This window comes from Engystomops pustulosus, chromosome 2, assembly GCF_040894005.1.
Source record: "Engystomops pustulosus chromosome 2, aEngPut4.maternal, whole genome shotgun sequence".
Taxonomy (NCBI): domain Eukaryota; kingdom Metazoa; phylum Chordata; class Amphibia; order Anura; family Leptodactylidae; genus Engystomops; species Engystomops pustulosus.
The window spans coordinates 182001866-182026352 of NC_092412.1; positions in this window are offsets into that span (position 1 = coordinate 182001866).

Below are 24487 nucleotides of genomic sequence, written 5' to 3' on the forward strand. Positions count from 1 at the left end.
CTTACACGTAGATAGCAGTGGTTGGCTGGCCAGATCAGGTGACCCTGGGATAGACTAGCCGCTGCCCGCGCTGCTCGGATCATTCTCTGTCTGGATGCCGCTAGGGAGAGAGCTGCTGCTGCTCAGGGAAAGCGTTAGGGTGTTCTATTAGCTTACTGTTAGGCAGGAGTGATTCTTAAAGAACCCAACAGCCCTTCTTAGGGCTACAATAACGTTATAATTTTTTTTTTTTTTTATTTACAGCTAGTACCATATTGTGAGGAATTAGCAGGGGGACTTGCTACCGTTGTGTTTAGCTCTTAGTGACACACATATCCACCTCAAACACCAAAGTGGGAAAATTTATTAGGGGTTTGAGTAGAATTAGGCACAGTCTGCCAGTTTCTTTTTATTTTACGTTTATTTTTTTCATAACTCAGCGTCATCTCATCTGGCATAGTAGTGTGCTGTAATACTTGGCTAGAAAATAGCCATAGGAGAATACAAACGTCTTAATTACGCCTGCAGTAGCGTTATATATATTTGATTTCTGGTTGATCTGCTGGTGGCTGTACTTGCTGCAGTGCATCTACTATCAAATTGGGAGCAATTTGGAGTCAGACTTGCGACCACTGTGTTTTAGTGACGCACATATCCATCGCAAAGACCGAAGTGGGAAAATTTATTAGGGCCCGGGGTTGTATTTCAATTAGGCACAGTCTGCCAGTTTCTTTTTATTTTACGTTTATTTTTTTCATAACTCAGCGTCATCTCATCTGGCATAGTAGTGTGCTGTAATACTTGGCTAGAAAATAGCCATAGGAGAATACAAACGTCTTAATTACGCCTACAGTAGCGTTATATATATTTGATTTCTGGTTGATCTGCTGGTGGCTGTACTTGCTGCAGTGCATCTACTATCAAATTGGGAGCAATTTGGAGTCAGACTTGCGACCACTGTGTTTTAGTGACGCACATATCCATCGCAAAGACCGAAGTGGGAAAATTTATTAGGGCCCGGGGTTGTATTTCAATTAGGCACAGTCTGCCAGTTTCTTTTTATTTTACGTTTATTTTTTTCATAACTCAGCGTCATCTCATCTGGCATAGTAGTGTGCTGTAATACTTGGCTAGAAAATAGCCATAGGAGAATACAAACGTCTTAATTACGCCTACAGTAGCGTTATATATATTTGATTTCTGGTTGATCTGCTGGTGGCTGTACTTGCTGCAGTGCATCTACTATCAAATTGGGAGCAATTTGGAGTCAGACTTGCGACCACTGTGTTTTAGTGACGCACATATCCATCGCAAAGACCGAAGTGGGAAAATTTATTAGGGCCCGGGGTTGTATTTCAATTAGGCACAGTCTGCCAGTTTCTTTTTATTTTACGTTTATTTTTTTCATAACTCAGCGTCATCTCATCTGGCATAGTAGTGTGCTGTAATACTTGGCTAGAAAATAGCCATAGGAGAATACAAACGTCTTAATTACGCCTACAGTAGCGTTATATATATTTGATTTCTGGTTGATCTGCTGGTGGCTGTACTTGCTGCAGTGCATCTACTATCAAATTGGGAGCAATTTGGAGTCAGACTTGCGACCACTGTGTTTTAGTGACGCACATATCCATCGCAAAGACCGAAGTGGGAAAATTTATTAGGGCCCGGGGTTGTATTTCAATTAGGCACAGTCTGCCAGTTTCTTTTTATTTTACGTTTATTTTTTTCATAACTCAGCGTCATCTCATCTGGCATAGTAGTGTGCTGTAATACTTGGCTAGAAAATAGCCATAGGAGAATACAAACGTCTTAATTACGCCTACAGTAGCGTTATATATATTTGATTTCTGGTTGATCTGCTGGTGGCTGTACTTGCTGCAGTGCATCTACTATCAAATTGGGAGCAATTTGGAGTCAGACTTGCGACCACTGTGTTTTAGTGACGCACATATCCATCGCAAAGACCGAAGTGGGAAAATTTATTAGGGCCCGGGGTTGTATTTCAACTAGGCACAGTCTGCCATTTCCTTTTTTATTTTACGTTTATTTTTTTCATAACTCAGCGTCATCTCATCTGGCATAGTAGTGTGCTGTAATACTTGGCTAGAAAATAGCCATAGGAGAATACAAACGTCTTAATTACGCCTACAGTAGCGTTATATATATTTGATTTCTGGTTGATCTGCTGGTGGCTGTACTTGCTGCAGTGCATCTACTATCAAATTGGGAGCAATTTGGAGTCAGACTTGCGACCACTGTGTTTTAGTGACGCACATATCCATCGCAAAGACCGAAGTGGGAAAATTTATTAGGGCCCGGGGTTGTATTTCAACTAGGCACAGTCTGCCATTTCCTTTTTTATTTTACGTTTATTTTTTTCATAACTCAGCGTCATCTCATCTGGCATAGTAGTGTGCTGTAATACTTGGCTAGAAAATAGCCATAGGAGAATACAAACGTCTTAATTACGCCTACAGTAGCGTTATATATATTTGATTTCTGGTTGATCTGCTGGTGGCTGTACTTGCTGCAGTGCATCTACTATCAAATTGGGAGCAATTTGGAGTCAGACTTGCGACCACTGTGTTTTAGTGACGCACATATCCATCGCAAAGACCGAAGTGGGAAAATTTATTAGGGCCCGGGGTTGTATTTCAACTAGGCACAGTCTGCCATTTCCTTTTTTATTTTACGTTTATTTTTTTCATAACTCAGCATCATCTCATCTGGCATAGTAGTGTGCTGTAATACTTGGCTAGAAAATAGCCATAGCAATAGGATAGCCTCGTTTGGTTTTAAAAACTAAAAAACACAAAAAAAAAAAAAAAAAAGTTAAAAAAAAAATACAAGTTATAACTCTCATTTTCAAAATGTTTAACCCGAGGGCTAGGGGTAGAGGACGAGGGCGGGGACGTGGGCGTCCAACTACTGCAGGGGTCAGAGGCCGTGGTCCTGGGCGGGGTGAGTCACCACCTGCTTATGAGGGAGCAGGGGAACGCCGCAGAGCTACACTCCCTAGGTTCATGTCTGAAGTTACTGGGACTCGTGGTAGAGCACTGTTGAGGCCAGAACAGTGCGAACAGGTGATGTCGTGGATTGCCGACAATGCTTCGAGCAATTTGTCCACCAGTCAGTCTTCCACGCAGTCCACCCATGTCACCGAAATCGGCACTCCTCCAGCTCCTGCACCTCAGCCTCCTCCCCCCCAGTCTGCCCCCTCCCAGGAAAATTTGCCATTTGAACCGGCATACTCTGAGGAACTGTTTTCTGGACCCTTCCCACAGTCACAAACCACTTGTCCGGTTGCTGATGAGCAATTTTCTGATGCCCAGGTTTTCCACCAGTCGCAGTCTGTGGGTGATGATGACCTTGTTGACGTAGTGGAAGAAGTGTGTAAAGAGGTGTCCGACAATGAGGAGACACGGTTGTCAGACAGTGGGGAAGTTGTTGTCAGGGCAGGAAGTCCGAGGGGGGAGCAGACTGAGGGATCGGAGGATGATGAGGTGACAGACCCAAGCTGGGTTGAGAGGCCGGGTGAACACAGTGCTTCTGAGACGGAGGAGAGTCCTCGACCAGAACAGGTTGGAAGAGGCAGTGGTGGGGCCAGACGGAGAGGCAGGGCCAGAGCTGGTGCATCAGCGCCAAATGTGTCAACTAGTGAAGCTCCCGTGGCGAGGGCTCCTGCGGCGAGGGCTAGATTTTCAGAAGTCTGGAGGTTCTTTAAGGAAACACCGGATGACCGACGGACTGTGGTGTGCCACATTTTCCAAACCAGGATCAGCAGGGGTTCCACCACTACTAGCTTAACTACCACCAGTATGCGCAGGCATATGAATGCTAAACACCCCACTCAGTGGCAACAAGCGCGTTCACCTCCGGCCGTGCACACCACTGCTCCTTCCCCTGTGTCAGCTGATAGTCAGCCCCCTGCCCAGGACCCTGCCACGAAAACCCCATCGTCACCTCCACGATCCTCCACAGCATCCACCAGCGTTCAGCTCTCCATACCCCAGACGCTGGAGCGGAAACGCAAATATAGTGCAACCCACCCGCACGCCCAAGCCCTTAATGTGCACATTTCCAGATTGCTAAGCCTGGAGATGCTGCCCTATAGGCTAGTAGAGACCGAGGCCTTTCGCAGCCTCATGGCGGCGGCCGCCCCTCGGTATTTGGTCCCCAGCCGCCACTACTTTTCCCGATGTGCCGTCCCAGCCCTGCACCAGCACGTGTCAGACAACATAATCCGTGCCCTGACCAACGCCGTTTCTGACAAGGTCCACCTGACCACGGACACGTGGACGAGTGCTGCCGGGCAGGGCCACTATATATCTCTGACGGCACATTGGGTTAACTTGGTGGAGGCTGGGACCGAGTGTGACCCTGCGGCTGGTCATATACTGCCGACGCCGAGGATTGCGGGGCCTACCTCGGTCCAGGTGTTTGAGGCCTACTATGCCATACCATCGTCCTAAATGATCACACAGCTCCCTACAACTACTGGGTTTCAAAGCTGGACATGTGGCACGAACTGGCGCTCTACGCCTTGGAGGTTCTTGCCTGCCCTGCCGCTAGCGTCTTGTCAGAGCGGGTTTTCAGTGCAGCTGGTGGCATCATCACCGATAAGCGTACACGCCTGTCGACTGACAGCGCTGACAGGCTGACGCTTATCAAGATGAATAAAGCATGGATTTCTCCTAATTTGAAATCTCCAGCAGGTGAAGGAAGCTCAACCTGAATAATTTATCCACTCCTCCTCCTCCTCATTTTCCTCCTTCTCCTCCTCTTTCTACAGTAAAGCAGAGGAAACTGGCTGTTTTTTGACAGGGCCCACTGGCTCTAGGTATAGTACTTTATGCATTTAATTTTTCTGGAGGGCCACCGACACGGTCCTCTGTTTTAAACAATTTTTGGGAGTGCCACATACAGGCACTCAATCTATTCCATTTTTCTGGAGGGCCACCTACCTGCTCCTCTGGTTTGAAAATTTTTTTGGACTGCCACATACAGGCACTCAATCTATTCCATTTTTCTGGAGGGCCACCTACCTGCTCCTCTGGTTTGAAAAATTTTTTGGACTGCCACATACAGGCACTATCCAAATTGAATTGTCTCCATAGCAGCCTCCACACGTTGTCTCCATTGCTACCTCCAAAAGTCGTCCATATAGCTGCCTCCATACATCGTCCCTTTATCAAACGAGGTTTGTCAGGCCGAAATTTGGGTTGTTTTCATGGATTCCACATCAAAGTTGTTAACTTTGTCGCCACCCTGCTGTGTTATCCACAAAATACACTGGCAAACTTTTACCATTTACGGATATTATTTCAGCGCTTCTTGCGCATCTGTTTACATTCCCCTCACCCGCCATATCCTAAACTTATAAGAACGCTACTACACTTGATCTTATACAAAAGGTTCTTAGAAGTGCTGTTTGGGGAGTAGCCTAGAGACAGGGGCTTGGATTGGCGAAAGCTCGCCTAGCAGCGGAGCGCCAGCTCCATGCGCATCATGCGCTTCTTGCGCATCTGTTTACATTCCCCTCACCCGCCATATCCTAAACTTATAAGAACGCTACTACACTTGATCTTATACAAAAGGTTCTTAGAAGTGCTGTTTGGGGAGTAGCCTAGAGACAGGGGCTTGGATTGGCGAAAGCTCGCCTAGCAGCGGAGCGCCAGCTCCATGCGCATCATGCGCTTCTTGCGCATCTGTTTACATTCCCCTCACCCGCCATATCCTAAACTTATAAGAACGCTACTACACTTGATCTTATACAAAAGGTTCTTAGAAGTGCTGTTTGGGGAGTAGCCTAAAGACAGGGGCTTGGATTGGCGAAAGCTCGCCTAGCAGCGGAGCGCCAGCTCCATGCGCATCATGCGCTTCTTGCGCATCTGTTTACATTCCCCTCACCCGCCATATCCCAAACTTATAAGAACGCTACTACACTTAACTTGGTGCAGGCTGGGACCGAGTCTGACCCTGGGGCTGGTCATATACTGCCGACGCAGAGGATTGCGGGGCCTACCTCGGTCCAGGTCTCAAAGGCCTACTATACCTCCAAATCCTCCCACCCCTCCTCCACCTCCTCCTCCTCCGAATTACCATCCGTGGGCATGGCGCCATCAGTCGGTAGCTCTAGGCACAGCAGCAGTGCCGTTGCTAAGCGACAGCAGGCGGTGCTCAAACTGCTGAGCCTAGGTGATAAAAGGCACACCGCCCAAGAGCTATTGCAGGGCATTCCACATCAAACTTGTTAACTTTGTCGCCACCCTGCTGTGTAAGCCACAAAATATACTGGAAAACTTTTTTCATTTACGGATATTATTTCAGCGCTTCTTGCGCAGATGTTTACATTCCCCTCACCCGCCATATCCCAAACTTATAAGAACGCTACTACACTTGATCTTATCCGAAAGGTTCTTAGAAGTGCTGTTTGGGGAGTAGCCTAGAGACAGGGGCTTGGATTGGCGAAAGCTCGCCTGGCAGCGGAGCGCCAGCTCCATGCCAAGAACCAACTAACATAGTTTTAACTGCAGTACCTTTAATCTACTACTAGTTCACTGCCTCCATACATCGTCCCCTTATCAAACGAGCTGTGTCAGGCAGAATTTTGGATTGTTTTCATGGCTTCCATGTTAACTTTGTCGCCACCCTGCTGTGTAATCCACAAAATATACTGGCAAACTTTTATCATGTACCAATATTATTTGAGCGCTTCTTGCCCACCTTCTTTGGTTCCTCTCTGCTACCCATTGGTTTGAAGCCTGAGTCCATTTAGGGTATGTCGCCATGCCACTCTCTAGCCTTCCGCTGCTGCCGCTGCCTCTGCATGCCGTCCCCTATAGTGTCAGGGTCAATTATTGGATGTTTTAGATGCTATCTAGCTTCATTCTGTCACTCTGTCATGGCCATGCTGTTGCCCATAATTTTGGCATAATGGTGCGATTAAGCAGCCTCAGAGGCATCCATGCATGCTGCCCCTGCTGTTTCCTGTCCATTTCCGTGGTGTTTCCATCCTTTTCTGAGGTTCCCAGGTGTTTGGCCAAGCTTCCCTGTGCAGAGCCTTGGTCCCCTTGAAAAATGCTCGAGTCTCCCATTGACTTCAATGGGGCTCGTTACTCGAAACGAGCACTCGAGCATCGGGAAAAGTTCGTCTCGAATAACGAGTACCCGAGCATTTTAGTGCTCGCTCATCTCTACATGTAAAATGACAAACAAAAAAATGGAGCAACATACAGAAAGAATTGCACAGTACCCAATGTAAACACAATAAGTATATAGCAGCAGAGGTTCCCTAGGATAACAGAATTGTGCCAATAGCCCAAGGTAAGGCCAATAAATAGTGGTACTAAGAATAGTAGAACTCTAATAATGGCATAGCAAAGAAAAATGAGTAAAGGGAAACCATTTCAATGCATCTCGGTAACATACAGACCGTGGGTGCTGTGCAGAACCCCGACACGTGTTTCGCCAGGGAGCGGCTTCGTCTGGGGGACTACTAAGCAAAGGGAGAAGCAGGGTTTAAAAATATGGACCGTCCTATCAGAAATCGACAGTAATTATTAGATGTTATACACCTGGTATGCAAGAAGCTAGTAGGAGGATGTTCGGCTTGCCATATGTGAAGCCCGTGACGTCACAGCGTCCTAGACGCGAGACTACCGGGCTAAGTACAGAAAGTCTCGGCACGTCTGCAAATATCGCGAGACTACGAGACATGGCGATGTGTGCAGGAAATTGAGTGGGAGGATGCTAGGCTTGCCAAACAAAAAGGGCTGACCTTCTGGCAACAAAACCGAGACAACAGGAGGACAAAAATTTGGTGAGATTTATTACCACTTATGATTTTCAAAATCAGAATATTAGATCTATTCTCACCAAATATTGGCCAGTTTTAAGGTCAGATCCCACTTTGGAGAAATACCTCTCAAAAAAACCCTCGATTACATTTAGGAGATCAAGGAACTTGAGAGACCAACTAGTTAAAAGCTATCACAGGGGACAAGTACCCAATAAAGTTTTTGGATCCAAGGGACCCAAATGGGGATGTCGCCCCTGCGGATCATGTGTGGCCTGTCCTAATATGGAAAACTCGACTGAATTTTGGGATTCATCTCAGCAGAAAAAATATGTGATTACTCATTCCATTACTTGTACTACTGTAGGGGTCATATATCTGGCGACCTGCCCGTGTGGTCTATCGTATGTTGGCCTTACATCAAGAGAACTACGAAAAAGGGTTAGAGAACACGTCCTCGGCATTGAATCAGCCAGAGACGTAGAATTTGACAGCAATCTAAAGACCATTCCACGACACTTCAAGCAACATCATGACTGTGACAGCTCACTCTTGAAGGTAAGAGGCATTGATAGGGTCCTACTTGATGGTAGAGGGGGAAATTGGAAACGTATTCTAGCACAGAAAGAGGCTAGATGGATTTTTATACTTAACACCATTACCCCCAAAGGGTTAAATGAAAACCTGAGCTATGTGCCATTTTTGTAAGTTCCGGGGTTCCTTTGTTTTCTGAGGTTTGGATTGTTTGCTAAGTAAAATGGAGATGATACCATCTTTTATCCATAGTTTACTTTTTTAATTATTTTTCTATTTTGTTTTTATCATATTTTCTGTTTTTGTTTTTATTATTATTTTCTAGTTGACCGCCCTCTTGGACTGTTCCTGTGCGTCCATCTATTTGATGCTGTTCCATTCAAGCCATTAGCCCTCATTATTCTCTCTGGGACATTGAACATCCCCCCCTCTTTCTAGCTCTCTTTGATCCTTATTTCATATATATTAAAATGTCTTATGCATGTATTGTGTCACGTTTTATTGCACGAGCACTTTGCACCAGCACGTGTGGTTTTTGGTCACTCACACTTTTATATATATTTTATATAGATTTATTTACTATGTAATTTTGCAACTATGTATTGTCTTTTTACAAATAATGTTTTTATGCACCTGTTGTAGTGAAACTACTGTATTTGTTTATGTCATTTATATAACACACATATATATCATCTATGTACATGATTTTTAGGTATTTTCTAGGTTTCTCCCCTCCCTTTTTATAGTAATTTGCTTTTTTCCTTGCACAACAATTTTTCACACCACCATTTATTCATCTAGTGATATACCTTTTATGACATACTTTTTAATTGTATATCTATTATACATTGTCCATGATTATGCACTATCACGCACACCACACTCAAAATATCCCCGTGGGAGTTTTATAGTGTCTATATTACATACAGTCCCCTTGATTTACATATTCTTTATTGGTGTCCTATATATAAGGCTCTTTCCCAATACTTACCTTTATTCCATCTTTTTCATAACTGCCCCGTTATCATTAGGATCCGAAGTCTCACGAGATCTTTCAGTCAGGCTGAGATCCCTTGGGCCTATACCGGTAATCACGCGTCTCGGGACGCTGTGACATCACGGGCTATACACATGGCAAGCCTAGCATCCTCCCACTCAATTTCCTGCACACATCGCCATGTCTCGTAGTCTCGCGAGATTTGCAGACGTGCCGAGACTTTCTGTACTTAGCCCGGTAGTCTCGCGTCTAGGACGCTGTGACGTCACGGGCTTCACATATGGCAAGCCGAACATCCTCCTACTAGCTTCTTGCATACCAGGTGTATAACATCTAATAATTACTGGCGATTTCTGATAGGACGGTCCATATTTTTAAACCCTGCTTCTCCCTTTGCTTAGTAGTCCCCCCAGACGAAGCCGCTCCCTGGCGAAACACGTGTCGGGGTTCTGCACAGCACCCACGGTCTGTATGTTACCGAGATGCATTGAAATGGTTTCCCTTTACTAATTTTTCTTTGCTATGCCATTATTAGAGTTCTACTATTCTTAGTACCACTATTTATTGGCCTTACCTTGGGCTATTGGCACAATTCTGTTATCCTAGGGAACCTCTGCTGCTATATACTTATTGTGTTTACATTGGGTACTGTGCAATTCTTTCTGTATGTTGCTCCATTTTTTTGTTTGTCATTTTACATGTATAAAATAATAAAATGAAATTGATTTTTTACCACAAGGCTGCTTATATCAATTATTTGCTCTTTCTCTGTTCTATGTAGGTGTATATATATATACTGTGTGGGGGTGGGTTTTGGTTAGTGCCCCATTGACCTCGCCCCTGCTTTTTGTTTTGGTGTCAATTTTTCCTGTAATACCTTGTCTATTGCAGAAGTTTTTTCCAGTCCTAATGGACTATCGGGCACGTGAAACTACCTGGCGGTCTGAAATAGACGCACTGTTTGGCAACCAAGGGGCAACAACAGATGATCCAAACCTTAAGACCAGTAAGGAACTTAAATTGAAATTTAAAAACTTGCTACATCGTAGGACTAAGATGTGGTGGAATAAGATATCACTGGAAACGTACATAAAAAGGAACTTGATACCGCGTGGCCTAAGGATTCAGGTCTTCCCATCCTTTGGTCTTGAAGATCCTACATTTAGTACAAGGTGGGAAGAAATATGTAACAAAACCTCTATGGCCTTTATGCAATTAATCATAGAACAAAATACGAAACAAATGGAGAATCTGGATACAGAGATCTCCAACGTACAAATACAGATTAACCAACTTCTATCAGCAGGAGAGCTGGAGCACTTTCATAAGGAAATGGATGAGACATTTGTCTCATGGGAAAAACAGATTAAAGATTTGAAAGCTAAAAAGTTCCAGAGAGATTCACAGGATGATTCCCTGGGAAGGGTATACAAGTGGAAAACAAAGAATGATGGTCTTCGACATCGGACATCTTCGATGGTATCGCTCTCCTCCACGGGTGGTGATTCCAATACATCCTTGGACAGCCAGGATTCACGCTCTAAGCGTGGCAATAATAGACGCTATGATCCATATAGAAGACAGCAACCTAGGAGATGGGCTAGAGAAAAAAGCCAAGACCGAAAAACGTCGTCCAAGGTAATCAATTTATCAGAGATTGTTTTAACCCAGGCACAGCAGGATGTGCTGAGCCTGGGTATGACATTTTCACCTACCTCTTTCTTCGATTGTTTTCTAGCAGTAAAGGACCTTCATCTGTTCGCCCGAAAGTTGTTTTTTAAAAAATGTTTTCATCGTGAAATTGACCCTCACTTATTTCCGTCCTCACAAGAACAAGAGGCTTTGAGAGCATTGGAGGAACTTGCAGTAGAACATGAAAACCCGGCCCAGAGTAAGTTTCCGACTTCTTTAGTTCCCAAATCTAGATCTTTTCCTTCCTTTTCAGGTCATCCTAATATTGAACTGTTTGTTAAATTGGTAACAAACGACCTGCAGAGACTTCCTAGGAAGACCAGGGTGGGGAACAACTGTACACTAGCTCAAAGGAAGGCCATTGATGAGTTGAAAAAAATGAGGGACGTGGTTAATCAAACCCTCTGATAAAGGGGGTAATGTGGTGATTTGGCCTGTAAAAGCATATGAAAGAGAAGCGTTACGTCAACTAAGGGACCCTTCTTGTTACAGGAGACTTACCTTCAACCCCCTTACTAAATATACGGCTGAATTATCTCGGATCCTTGAGGATGCGGTTGATCGTGGCGTCATTACAAGAACCCAATATGCTGCACTGTTACCACAACACCCTAAAGTGTCAAGCTTTTACCTGCTTCCCAAAATTCACAAGGGGTTGGAAAACCCCCCTGGACGACCGATCGTCTCTGGTGTAGAGAGCCTGTGTGAACCAATTTGCAGGTATGTTGACCATTTCCTACATCCCTTGGTTGAATGTCTCCCTTCCTATTTAAAGGATACGACCGATATACTAAGGAAGATGGATGGCATCCACCTCGAACCAGATATGTATCTGGTAATTTGTGACGTGGAGTCATTATACACGTCCATACGCCACTGTGATGGTATCAACGCCACTAGATTCTTTCTTAACATGTCTGATATGGACCCAGAAATGGTTACCTTTGTGGTGACACTTTTGGAATTTGCCTTGACCCATAATTTTTTTATGTTTCGGGAGACCCTCTACCTACAGCTCCAGGGCACAGCAATGGGGGCCTCTTGTGCGCCCTCATATGCGAATCTGTTCCTGGGGCTGTGGGAGAGGGAAATCTTTTTGGTTAATCCCACACTCCATGCTGAGAAGGTACATATGTGGTCCAGATATATAGATGATGTGGTGTTGGTATGGCAAGGCACTGAAAATGAATTACACGAATTCATGCACAGGTTAAATGAAAATGACATCAATGTTAAACTTACTTACAGGATGGGCAGGAACAACATCGAATTTTTGGACGTTCTATTTGAAGTAAAAGATGATGGCCTGGTGACATGTGATGCATATAGAAAAGAAACCGCGACCAATGCCCTCCTACATGCCTCTTCTGCACATCCACAGAAACTAATCGACAACATACCTGTTGGACAATTCTTGCGAATCCGGAGAATTTGTACCACGGATAATGATTTTGAAAAACAGGCGAGAGATATGAAATTGCGGTTCGAGGAACGGGGATACTCAAAGAGATCGATCGAGAGAGGCTACCAACGAGCTAAACAAACAAAAAGGGCTGACCTTCTGGCAACAAAACCGAGACAACAGGAGGACAAAAATTTGGTGAGATTTATTACCACTTATGATTTTCAAAATCAGAATATTAGATCTATTCTCACCAAATATTGGCCAGTTTTAAGGTCAGATCCCACTTTGGAGAAATACCTCTCAAAAAAACCCTCGATTACATTTAGGAGATCAAGGAACTTGAGAGACCAACTAGTTAAAAGCTATCACAGGGGACAAGTACCCAATAAAGTTTTTGGATCCAAGGGACCCAAATGGGGATGTCGCCCCTACGGATCATGTGTGGCCTGTCCTAATATGGAAAACTCGACTGAATTTTGGGATTCATCTCAGCAGAAAAAATATGTGATTACTCATTCCATTACTTGTACTACTGTAGGGGTCATATATCTGGCGACCTGCCCGTGTGGTCTATCGTATGTTGGCCTTACATCAAGAGAACTACGAAGAAGGGTTAGAGAACACGTCCTCGGCATTGAATCAGCCAGAGACGTAGAATTTGACAGCAATCTAAAGACCATTCCACGACACTTCAAGCAACATCATGACTGTGACAGCTCACTCTTGAAGGTAAGAGGCATTGATAGGGTCCTACTTGATGGTAGAGGGGGAAATTGGAAACGTATTCTAGCACAGAAAGAGGCTAGATGGATTTTTATACTTAACACCATTACCCCCAAAGGGTTAAATGAAAACCTGAGCTATGTGCCATTTTTGTAAGTTCCGGGGTTCCTTTGTTTTCTGAGGTTTGGATTGTTTGCTAAGTAAAATGGAGATGATACCATCTTTTATCCATAGTTTACTTTTTTAATTATTTTTCTATTTTGTTTTTATCATATTTTCTGTTTTTGTTTTTATTATTATTTTCTAGTTGACCGCCCTCTTGGACTGTTCCTGTGCGTCCATCTATTTGATGCTGTTCCATTCAAGCCATTAACCCTCATTATTCTCTCTGGGACATTGAACATCCCCCCCCCCTTTCTAGCTCTCTTTGATCCTTATTTCATATATATTAAAATGTCTTATGCATGTATTGTGTCACGTTTTATTGCACGAGCACTTTGCACCAGCACGTGTGGTTTTTGGTCACTCACACTTTTATATATATTTTATATAGATTTATTTACTATGTAATTTTGCAACTATGTATTGTCTTTTTACAAATAATGTTTTTATGCACCTGTTGTAGTGAAACTACTGTATTTGTTTATGTCATTTATATAACACACATATATATCATCTATGTACATGATTTTTAGGTATTTTCTAGGTTTCTCCCCTCCCTTTTTATAGTAATTTGCTTTTTTCCTTGCACAACAATTTTTCACACCACCATTTATTCATCTAGTGATATACCTTTTATGACATACTTTTTAATTGTATATCTATTATACATTGTCCATGATTATGCACTATCACGCACACCACACTCAAAATATCCCCGTGGGAGTTTTATAGTGTCTATATTACATACAGTCCCCCTTGATTTACATATTCTTTATTGGTGTCCTGTATATAAGGCTCTTTCCCAATACTTACCTTTATTCCATCTTTTTCATAACTGCCCCGTTATCATTAGGATCCGAAGTCTCACGAGATCTTTCAGCCAGGCTGAGATCCCTTGGGCCTATACCGGTAATCACGCGTCTCGGGACGCTGTGACATCACGGGCTATACACATGGCAAGCCTAGCATCCTCCCACTCAATTTCCTGCACACATCGCCATGTCTCGTAGTCTCGCGATATTTGCAGACGTGCCGAGACTTTCTGTACTTAGCCCGGTAGTCTCGCGTCTAGGACGCTGTGACGTCACGGGCTTCACATATGGCAAGCCGAACATCCTCCTACTAGCTTCTTGCATACCAGGTGTATAACATCTAATAATTACTGGCGATTTCTGATAGGACGTTCCATATTTTTAAACCCTGCTTCTCCCTTTGCTTAGTAGTCCCCCCAGACGAAGCCGCTCCCTGGCGAAACACGTGTCGGGGTTCTGCACAGCACCCACGGTCTGTATGTTACCGAGATGCATTGAAATAGTTTCCCTTTACTAATTTTTCTTTGCTATGCCATTATTAGAGTTCTACTATTCTTAGTACCACTATTTATTGGCCTTACCTTGGGCTATTGGCACAATTCTGTTATCCTAGGGAACCTCTGCTGCTATATACTTATTGTGTTTACATTGGGTACTGTGCAATTCTTTCTGTATGTTGCTCCATTTTTTTGTTTGTCATTTTACATGTATAAAATAATAAAATGAAATTGATTTTTTACCACAAGGCTGCTTATATCAATTATTTGCTCTTTCTCTGTTCTATGTAGGTGTATAGATATATACTGTGTGGGGGTGGGTTTTGGTTAGTGCCCCATTGACCTCGCCCCTGCTTTTTGTTTTGGTGTCAATTTTTCCTGTAATACCTTGTCTATTGCAGAAGTTTTTTCCAGTCCTAATGGACTATCGGGCACGTGAAACTACCTGGCGGTCTGAAATAGACGCACTGTTTGGCAACCAAGGGGCAACAACAGATGATCCAAACCTTAAGACCAGTAAGGAACTTAAATTGAAATTTAAAAACTTGCTACATCGTAGGACTAAGATGTGGTGGAATAAGATATCACTGGAAACGTACATAAAAAGGAACTTGATACCGCGTGGCCTAAGGATTCAGGTCTTCCCATCCTTTGGTCTTGAAGATCCTACATTTAGTACAAGGTGGGAAGAAATATGTAACAAAACCTCTATGGCCTTTATGCAATTAATCATAGAACAAAATACGAAACAAATGGAGAATCTGGATACAGAGATCTCCAACGTACAAATACAGATTAACCAACTTCTATCAGCAGGAGAGCTGGAGCACTTTCATAAGGAAATGGATGAGACATTTGTCTCATGGGAAAAACAGATTAAAGATTTGAAAGCTAAAAAGTTCCAGAGAGATTCACAGGATGATTCCCTGGGAAGGGTATACAAGTGGAAAACAAAGAATGATGGTCTTCGACATCGGACATCTTCGATGGTATCGCTCTCCTCCACGGGTGGTGATTCCAATACATCCTTGGACAGCCAGGATTCACGCTCTAAGCGTGGCAATAATAGACGCTATGATCCATATAGAAGACAGCAACCTAGGAGATGGGCTAGAGAAAAAAGCCAAGACCGAAAAACGTCGTCCAAGGTAATCAATTTATCAGAGATTGTTTTAACCCAGGCACAGCAGGATGTGCTGAGCCTGGGTATGACATTTTCACCTACCTCTTTCTTCGATTGTTTTCTAGCAGTAAAGGACCTTCATCTGTTCGCCCGAAAGTTGTTTTTTAAAAAATGTTTTCATCGTGAAATTGACCCTCACTTATTTCCGTCCTCACAAGAACAAGAGGCTTTGAGAGCATTGGAGGAACTGGCAGTAGAACATGAAAACCCGGCCCAGAGTAAGTTTCCGACTTCTTTAGTTCCCAAATCTAGATCTTTTCCTTCCTTTTCAGGTCATCCTAATATTGAACTGTTTGTTAAATTGGTAACAAACGACCTGCAGAGACTTCCTAGGAAGACCAGGGTGGGGAACAACTGTACACTAGCTCAAAGGAAAGGCCATTGATGAGTTGAAAAAAATGAGGGACGTGGTTAATCAAACCCTCTGATAAAGGGGGTAATGTGGTGATTTGGCCTGTAAAAGCATATGAAAGAGAAGCGTTACGTCAACTAAGGGACCCTTCTTGTTACAGGAGACTTACCTTCAACCCCCTTACTAAATATACGGCTGAATTATCTCGGATCCTTGAGGATGCGGTTGATCGTGGCGTCATTACAAGAACCCAATATGCTGCACTGTTACCACAACACCCTAAAGTGTCAAGCTTTTACCTGCTTCCCAAAATTCACAAGGGGTTGGAAAACCCCCCTGGACGACCGATCGTCTCTGGTGTAGAGAGCCTGTGTGAACCAATTTGCAGGTATGTTGACCATTTCCTACATCCCTTGGTTGAATGTCTCCCTTCCTATTTAAAGGATACGACCGATATACTAAGGAAGATGGATGGCATCCACCTCGAACCAGATATGTATCTGGTAATTTGTGACGTGGAGTCATTATACACGTCCATACGCCACTGTGATGGTATCAACGCCACTAGATTCTTTCTTAACATGTCTGATATGGACCCAGAAATGGTTACCTTTGTGGTGACACTTTTGGAATTTGCCTTGACCCATAATTTTTTTATGTTTCGGGAGACCCTCTACCTACAGCTCCAGGGCACAGCAATGGGGGCCTCTTGTGCGCCCTCATATGCGAATCTGTTCCTGGGGCTGTGGGAGAGGGAAATCTTTTTGGTTAATCCCACACTCCATGCTGAGAAGGTACATATGTGGTCCAGATATATAGATGATGTGGTGTTGGTATGGCAAGGCACTGAAAATGAATTACACGAATTCATGCACAGGTTAAATGAAAATGACATCAATGTTAAACTTACTTACAGGATGGGCAGGAACAACATCGAATTTTTGGACGTTCTATTTGAAGTAAAAGATGATGGCCTGGTGACATGTGATGCATATAGAAAAGAAACCGCGACCAATGCCCTCCTACATGCCTCTTCTGCACATCCACAGAAACTAATCGACAACATACCTGTTGGACAATTCTTGCGAATCCGGAGAATTTGTACCACGGATAATGATTTTGAAAAACAGGCGAGAGATATGAAATTGCGGTTCGAGGAACGGGGATACTCAAAGAGATCGATCGAGAGAGGCTACCAACGAGCTAAACAAACAAAAAGGGCTGACCTTCTGGCAACAAAACCGAGACAACAGGAGGACAAAAATTTGGTGAGATTTATTACCACTTATGATTTTCAAAATCAGAATATTAGATCTATTCTCACCAAATATTGGCCAGTTTTAAGGTCAGATCCCACTTTGGAGAAATACCTCTCAAAAAAACCCTCGATTACATTTAGGAGATCAAGGAACTTGAGAGACCAACTAGTTAAAAGCTATCACAGGGGACAAGTACCCAATAAAGTTTTTGGATCCAAGGGACCCAAATGGGGATGTCGCCCCTACGGATCATGTGTGGCCTGTCCTAATATGGAAAACTCGACTGAATTTTGGGATTCATCTCAGCAGAAAAAATATGTGATTACTCATTCCATTACTTGTACTACTGTAGGGGTCATATATCTGGCGACCTGCCCGTGTGGTCTATCGTATGTTGGCCTTACATCAAGAGAACTACGAAGAAGGGTTAGAGAACACGTCCTCGGCATTGAATCAGCCAGAGACGTAGAATTTGACAGCAATCTAAAGACCATTCCACGACACTTCAAGCAACATCATGACTGTGACAGCTCACTCTTGAAGGTAAGAGGCATTGATAGGGTCCTACTTGATGGTAGAGGGGGAAATTGGAAACGTATTCTAGCACAGAAAGAGGCTAGATGGATTTTTATACTTAACACCATTACCCCCAAAGGGTTAAATGAAAACCTGAGCTATGTGCCATTTTTGTAAGTTCCGGGGTTCCTTTGTTTTCTGAGGTTTGGATTGTTTGCTAAGTAAAATGGAGATGATACCATCTTTTATCCATAGTTTACTTTTTTAATTATTTTTCTATTTTGTTTTTATCATATTTTCTGTTTTTGTTTTTATTATTATTTTCTAGTTGACCGCCCTCTTGGACTGTTCCTGTGCGTCCATCTATTTGATGCTGTTCCATTCAAGCCATTAGCCCTCATTATTCTCTCTGGGACATTGAACATCCCCCCCCCCCTTTCTAGCTCTCTTTGATCCTTATTTCATATATATTAAAATGTCTTATGCATGTATTGTGTCACGTTTTATTGCACGAGCACTTTGCACCAGCACCTGTGGTTTTTGGTCACTCACACTTTTATATATATTTTATATAGATTTATTTACTATGTAATTTTGCAACTATGTATTGTCTTTTTACAAATAATGTTTTTATGCACCTGTTGTAGTGAAACTACTGTATTTGTTTATGTCATTTATATAACACACATATATATCATCTATGTACATGATTTTTAGGTATTTTCTAGGTTTCTCCCCTCCCTTTTTATAGTAATTTGCTTTTTTCCTTGCACAACAATTTTTCACACCACCATTTATTCATCTAGTGATATACCTTTTATGACATACTTTTTAATTGTATATCTATTATACATTGTCCATGATTATGCACTATCACGCACACCACACTCAAAATATCCCCGTGGGAGTTTTATAGTGTCTATATTACATACAGTCCCCTTGATTTACATATTCTTTATTGGTGTCCTGTATATAAGGCTCTTTCCCAATACTTACCTTTATTCCATCTTTTTCATAACTGCCCCGTTATCATTAGGATCCGAAGTCTCACGAGATCTTTCAGTCAGGCTGAGATCCCTTGGGCCTATACCGGTAATCACGCGTCTCGGGACGCTGTGACATCACGGGCTATACACATGGCAAGCCTAGCATCCTCCCACTCAATTTCCTGCACACATCGCCATGTCTCGTAGTCTCGCGATATTTGCAGACGTGCCGAGACTTTCTATACTTAGCCCGGTAGTCTCGCGTCTAGGACGCTGTGACGTCACGGGCTTCACATATGGCAAGCCGAACATCCTCCTACTAGCTTCTTGCATACCAGGTGTATAACATCTAATAATTACTGGCGATTTCTGATAGGACGTTCCATATTTTTAAACCCTGCTTCTCCCTTTGCTTAGTAGTCCCCCCAGACGAAGCCGCTCCCTGGCGAAACACGTGTCGGGGTTCTGCACAGCACCCACGGTCTGTATGTTACCGAGATGCATTGAAATAGTTTCCCTTTACTAATTTTTCTTTGCTATGCCATTATTAGAGTTCTACTATTCTTAGTACCACTATTTATTGGCCTTACCTTGGGCTATTGGCACAATTCTGTTATCCTAGGGAACCTCTGCTGCTATATACTTATTGTGTTTACATTGGGTACTGTGCAATTCTTTCTGTATGTTGCTCCATTTTTTTGTTTGTCATTTTACATGTATAAAATAATAAAATGAAATTGATTTTTTACCACAAGGCTGCTTATATCAATTATTTGCTCTTTCTCTGTTCTATGTAGGTGTATAGATATATACTGTGTGGGGGTGGGTTTTGGTTAGTGCCCCATTGACCTCGCCCCTGCTTTTTGTTTTGGTGTCAATTTTTCCTGTAATACCTTGTCTATTGCAGAAGTTTTTTCCAGTCCTAATGGACTATCGGGCACGTGAAACTACCTGGCGGTCTGAAATAGACGCACTGTTTGGCAACCAAGGGGCAACAACAGATGATCCAAACCTTAAGACCAGTAAGGAACTTAAATTGAAATTTAAAAACTTGCTACATCGTAGGACTAAGATGTGGTGGAATAAGATATCACTGGAAACGTACATAAAAAGGAACTTGATACCGCGTGGCCTAAGGATTCAGGTCTTCCCATCCTTTGGTCTTGAAGATCCTACATTTAGTACAAGGTGGGAAGAAATATGTAACAAAACCTCTATGGCCTTTATGCAATTAATCATAGAACAAAATACGAAACAAATGGAGAATCTGGATACAGAGATCTCCAACGTACAAATACAGATTAACCAACTTCTATCAGCAGGAGAGCTGGAGCACTTTCATAAGGAAATGGATGAGACATTTGTCTCATGGGAAAAACAGATTAAAGATTTGAAAGCTAAAAAGTTCCAGAGAGATTCACAGGATGATTCCCTGGGAAGGGTATACAAGTGGAAAACAAAGAATGATGGTCTTCGACATCGGACATCTTCGATGGTATCGCTCTCCTCCACGGGTGGTGATTCCAATACATCCTTGGACAGCCAGGATTCACGCTCTAAGCGTGGCAATAATAGACGCTATGATCCATATAGAAGACAGCAACCTAGGAGATGGGCTAGAGAAAAAAGCCAAGACCGAAAAACGTCGTCCAAGGTAATCAATTTATCAGAGATTGTTTTAACCCAGGCACAGCAGGATGTGCTGAGCCTGGGTATGACATTTTCACCTACCTCTTTCTTCGATTGTTTTCTAGCAGTAAAGGACCTTCATCTGTTCGCCCGAAAGTTGTTTTTTAAAAAATGTTTTCATCGTGAAATTGACCCTCACTTATTTCCGTCCTCACAAGAACAAGAGGCTTTGAGAGCATTGGAGGAACTTGCAGTAGAACATGAAAACCCGGCCCAGAGTAAGTTTCCGACTTCTTTAGTTCCCAAATCTAGATCTTTTCCTTCCTTTTCAGGTCATCCTAATATTGAACTGTTTGTTAAATTGGTAACAAACGACCTGCAGAGACTTCCTAGGAAGACCAGGGTGGGGAACAACTGTACACTAGCTCAAAGGAAGGCCATTGATGAGTTGAAAAAAATGAGGGACGTGGTTAATCAAACCCTCTGATAAAGGGGGTAATGTGGTGATTTGGCCTGTAAAAGCATATGAAAGAGAAGCGTTACGTCAACTAAGGGACCCTTCTTGTTACAGGAGACTTACCTTCAACCCCCTTACTAAATATACGGCTGAATTATCTCGGATCCTTGAGGATGCGGTTGATCGTGGCGTCATTACAAGAACCCAATATGCTGCACTGTTACCACAACACCCTAAAGTGTCAAGCTTTTACCTGCTTCCCAAAATTCACAAGGGGTTGGAAAACCCCCCTGGACGACCGATCGTCTCTGGTGTAGAGAGCCTGTGTGAACCAATTTGCAGGTATGTTGACCATTTCCTACATCCCTTGGTTGAATGTCTCCCTTCCTATTTAAAGGATACGACCGATATACTAAGGAAGATGGATGGCATCCACCTCGAACCAGATATGTATCTGGTAATTTGTGACGTGGAGTCATTATACACGTCCATACGCCACTGTGATGGTATCAACGCCACTAGATTCTTTCTTAACATGTCTGATATGGACCCAGAAATGGTTACCTTTGTGGTGACACTTTTGGAATTTGCCTTGACCCATAATTTTTTTATGTTTCGGGAGACCCTCTACCTACAGCTCCAGGGCACAGCAATGGGGGCCTCTTGTGCGCCCTCATATGCGAATCTGTTCCTGGGGCTGTGGGAGAGGGAAATCTTTTTGGTTAATCCCACACTCCATGCTGAGAAGGTACATATGTGGTCCAGATATATAGATGATGTGGTGTTGGTATGGCAAGGCACTGAAAATGAATTACACGAATTCATGCACAGGTTAAATGAAAATGACATCAATGTTAAACTTACTTACAGGATGGGCAGGAACAACATCGAATTTTTGGACGTTCTATTTGAAGTAAAAGATGATGGCCTGGTGACATGTGATGCATATAGAAAAGAAACCGCGACCAATGCCCTCCTACATGCCTCTTCTGCACATCCACAGAAACTAATCGACAACATACCTGTTGGACAATTCTTGCGAATCCGGAGAATTTGTACCACGGATAATGATTTTGAAAAACAGGCGAGAGATATGAAATTGCGGTTCGAGGAACGGGGATACTCAAAGAGATCGATCGAGAGAGGCTACCAACGAGCTAAACAAACAAAAAGGGCTGACCTTCTGGCAACAAAACCGAGACAACAGGAGGACAAAAATTTGGTGAGATTTATTACCACTTATGATTTTCAAAATCAGAATATTAGATCTATTCTCACCAAATATTGGCCAGTTTTAAGGTCAGATCCCACTTTGGAGAAATACCTCTCAAAAAAACCCTCGATTACATTTAGGAGATCAAGGAACTTGAGAGACCAACTAGTTAAAAGCTATCACAGGGGACAAGTACCCAATAAAGTTTTTGGATCCAAGGGACCCAAATGGGGATGTCGCCCCTACGGATCATGTGTGGCCTGTCCTAATATGGAAAACTCGACTGAATTTTGGGATTCATCTCAGCAGAAAAAATATGTGATTACTCATTCCATTACTTGTACTACTGTAGGGGTCATATATCTGGCGACCTGCCCGTGTGGTCTATCGTATGTTGGCCTTACATCAAGAGAACTACGAAGAAGGGTTAGAGAACACGTCCTCGGCATTGAATCAGCCAGAGACGTAGAATTTGACAGCAATCTAAAGACCATTCCACGACACTTCAAGCAACATCATGACTGTGACAGCTCACTCTTGAAGGTAAGAGGCATTGATAGGGTCCTACTTGATGGTAGAGGGGGAAATTGGAAACGTATTCTAGCACAGAAAGAGGCTAGATGGATTTTTATACTTAACACCATTACCCCCAAAGGGTTAAATGAAAACCTGAGCTATGTGCCATTTTTGTAAGTTCCGGGGTTCCTTTGTTTTCTGAGGTTTGGATTGTTTGCTAAGTAAAATGGAGATGATACCATCTTTTATCCATAGTTTACTTTTTTAATTATTTTTCTATTTTGTTTTTATCATATTTTCTGTTTTTGTTTTTATTATTATTTTCTAGTTGACCGCCCTCTTGGACTGTTCCTGTGCGTCCATCTATTTGATGCTGTTCCATTCAAGCCATTAACCCTCATTATTCTCTCTGGGACATTGAACATCCCCCCCCCCCTTTCTAGCTCTCTTTGATCCTTATTTCATATATATTAAAATGTCTTATGCATGTATTGTGTCACGTTTTATTGCACGAGCACTTTGCACCAGCACGTGTGGTTTTTGGTCACTCACACTTTTATATATATTTTATATAGATTTATTTACTATGTAATTTTGCAACTATGTATTGTCTTTTTACAAATAATGTTTTTATGCACCTGTTGTAGTGAAACTACTGTATTTGTTTATGTCATTTATATAACACACATATATATCATCTATGTACATGATTTTTAGGTATTTTCTAGGTTTCTCCCCTCCCTTTTTATAGTAATTTGCTTTTTTCCTTGCACAACAATTTTTCACACCACCATTTATTCATCTAGTGATATACCTTTTATGACATACTTTTTAATTGTATATCTATTATACATTGTCCATGATTATGCACTATCACGCACACCACACTCAAAATATCCCCGTGGGAGTTTTATAGTGTCTATATTACATACAGTCCCCCTTGATTTACATATTCTTTATTGGTGTCCTGTATATAAGGCTCTTTCCCAATACTTACCTTTATTCCATCTTTTTCATAACTGCCCCGTTATCATTAGGATCCGAAGTCTCACGAGATCTTTCAGCCAGGCTGAGATCCCTTGGGCCTATACCGGTAATCACGCGTCTCGGGACGCTGTGACATCACGGGCTATACACATGGCAAGCCTAGCATCCTCCCACTCAATTTCCTGCACACATCGCCATGTCTCGTAGTCTCGCGATATTTGCAGACGTGCCGAGACTTTCTGTACTTAGCCCGGTAGTCTCGCGTCTAGGACGCTGTGACGTCACGGGCTTCACATATGGCAAGCCGAACATCCTCCTACTAGCTTCTTGCATACCAGGTGTATAACATCTAATAATTACTGGCGATTTCTGATAGGACGTTCCATATTTTTAAACCCTGCTTCTCCCTTTGCTTAGTAGTCCCCCCAGACGAAGCCGCTCCCTGGCGAAACACGTGTCGGGGTTCTGCACAGCACCCACGGTCTGTATGTTACCGAGATGCATTGAAATGGTTTCCCTTTACTAATTTTTCTTTGCTATGCCATTATTAGAGTTCTACTATTCTTAGTACCACTATTTATTGGCCTTACCTTGGGCTATTGGCACAATTCTGTTATCCTAGGGAACCTCTGCTGCTATATACTTATTGTGTTTACATTGGGTACTGTGCAATTCTTTCTGTATGTTGCTCCATTTTTTTGTTTGTCATTTTACATGTATAAAATAATAAAATGAAATTGATTTTTTACCACAAGGCTGCTTATATCAATGATTTGCTCTTTCTCTG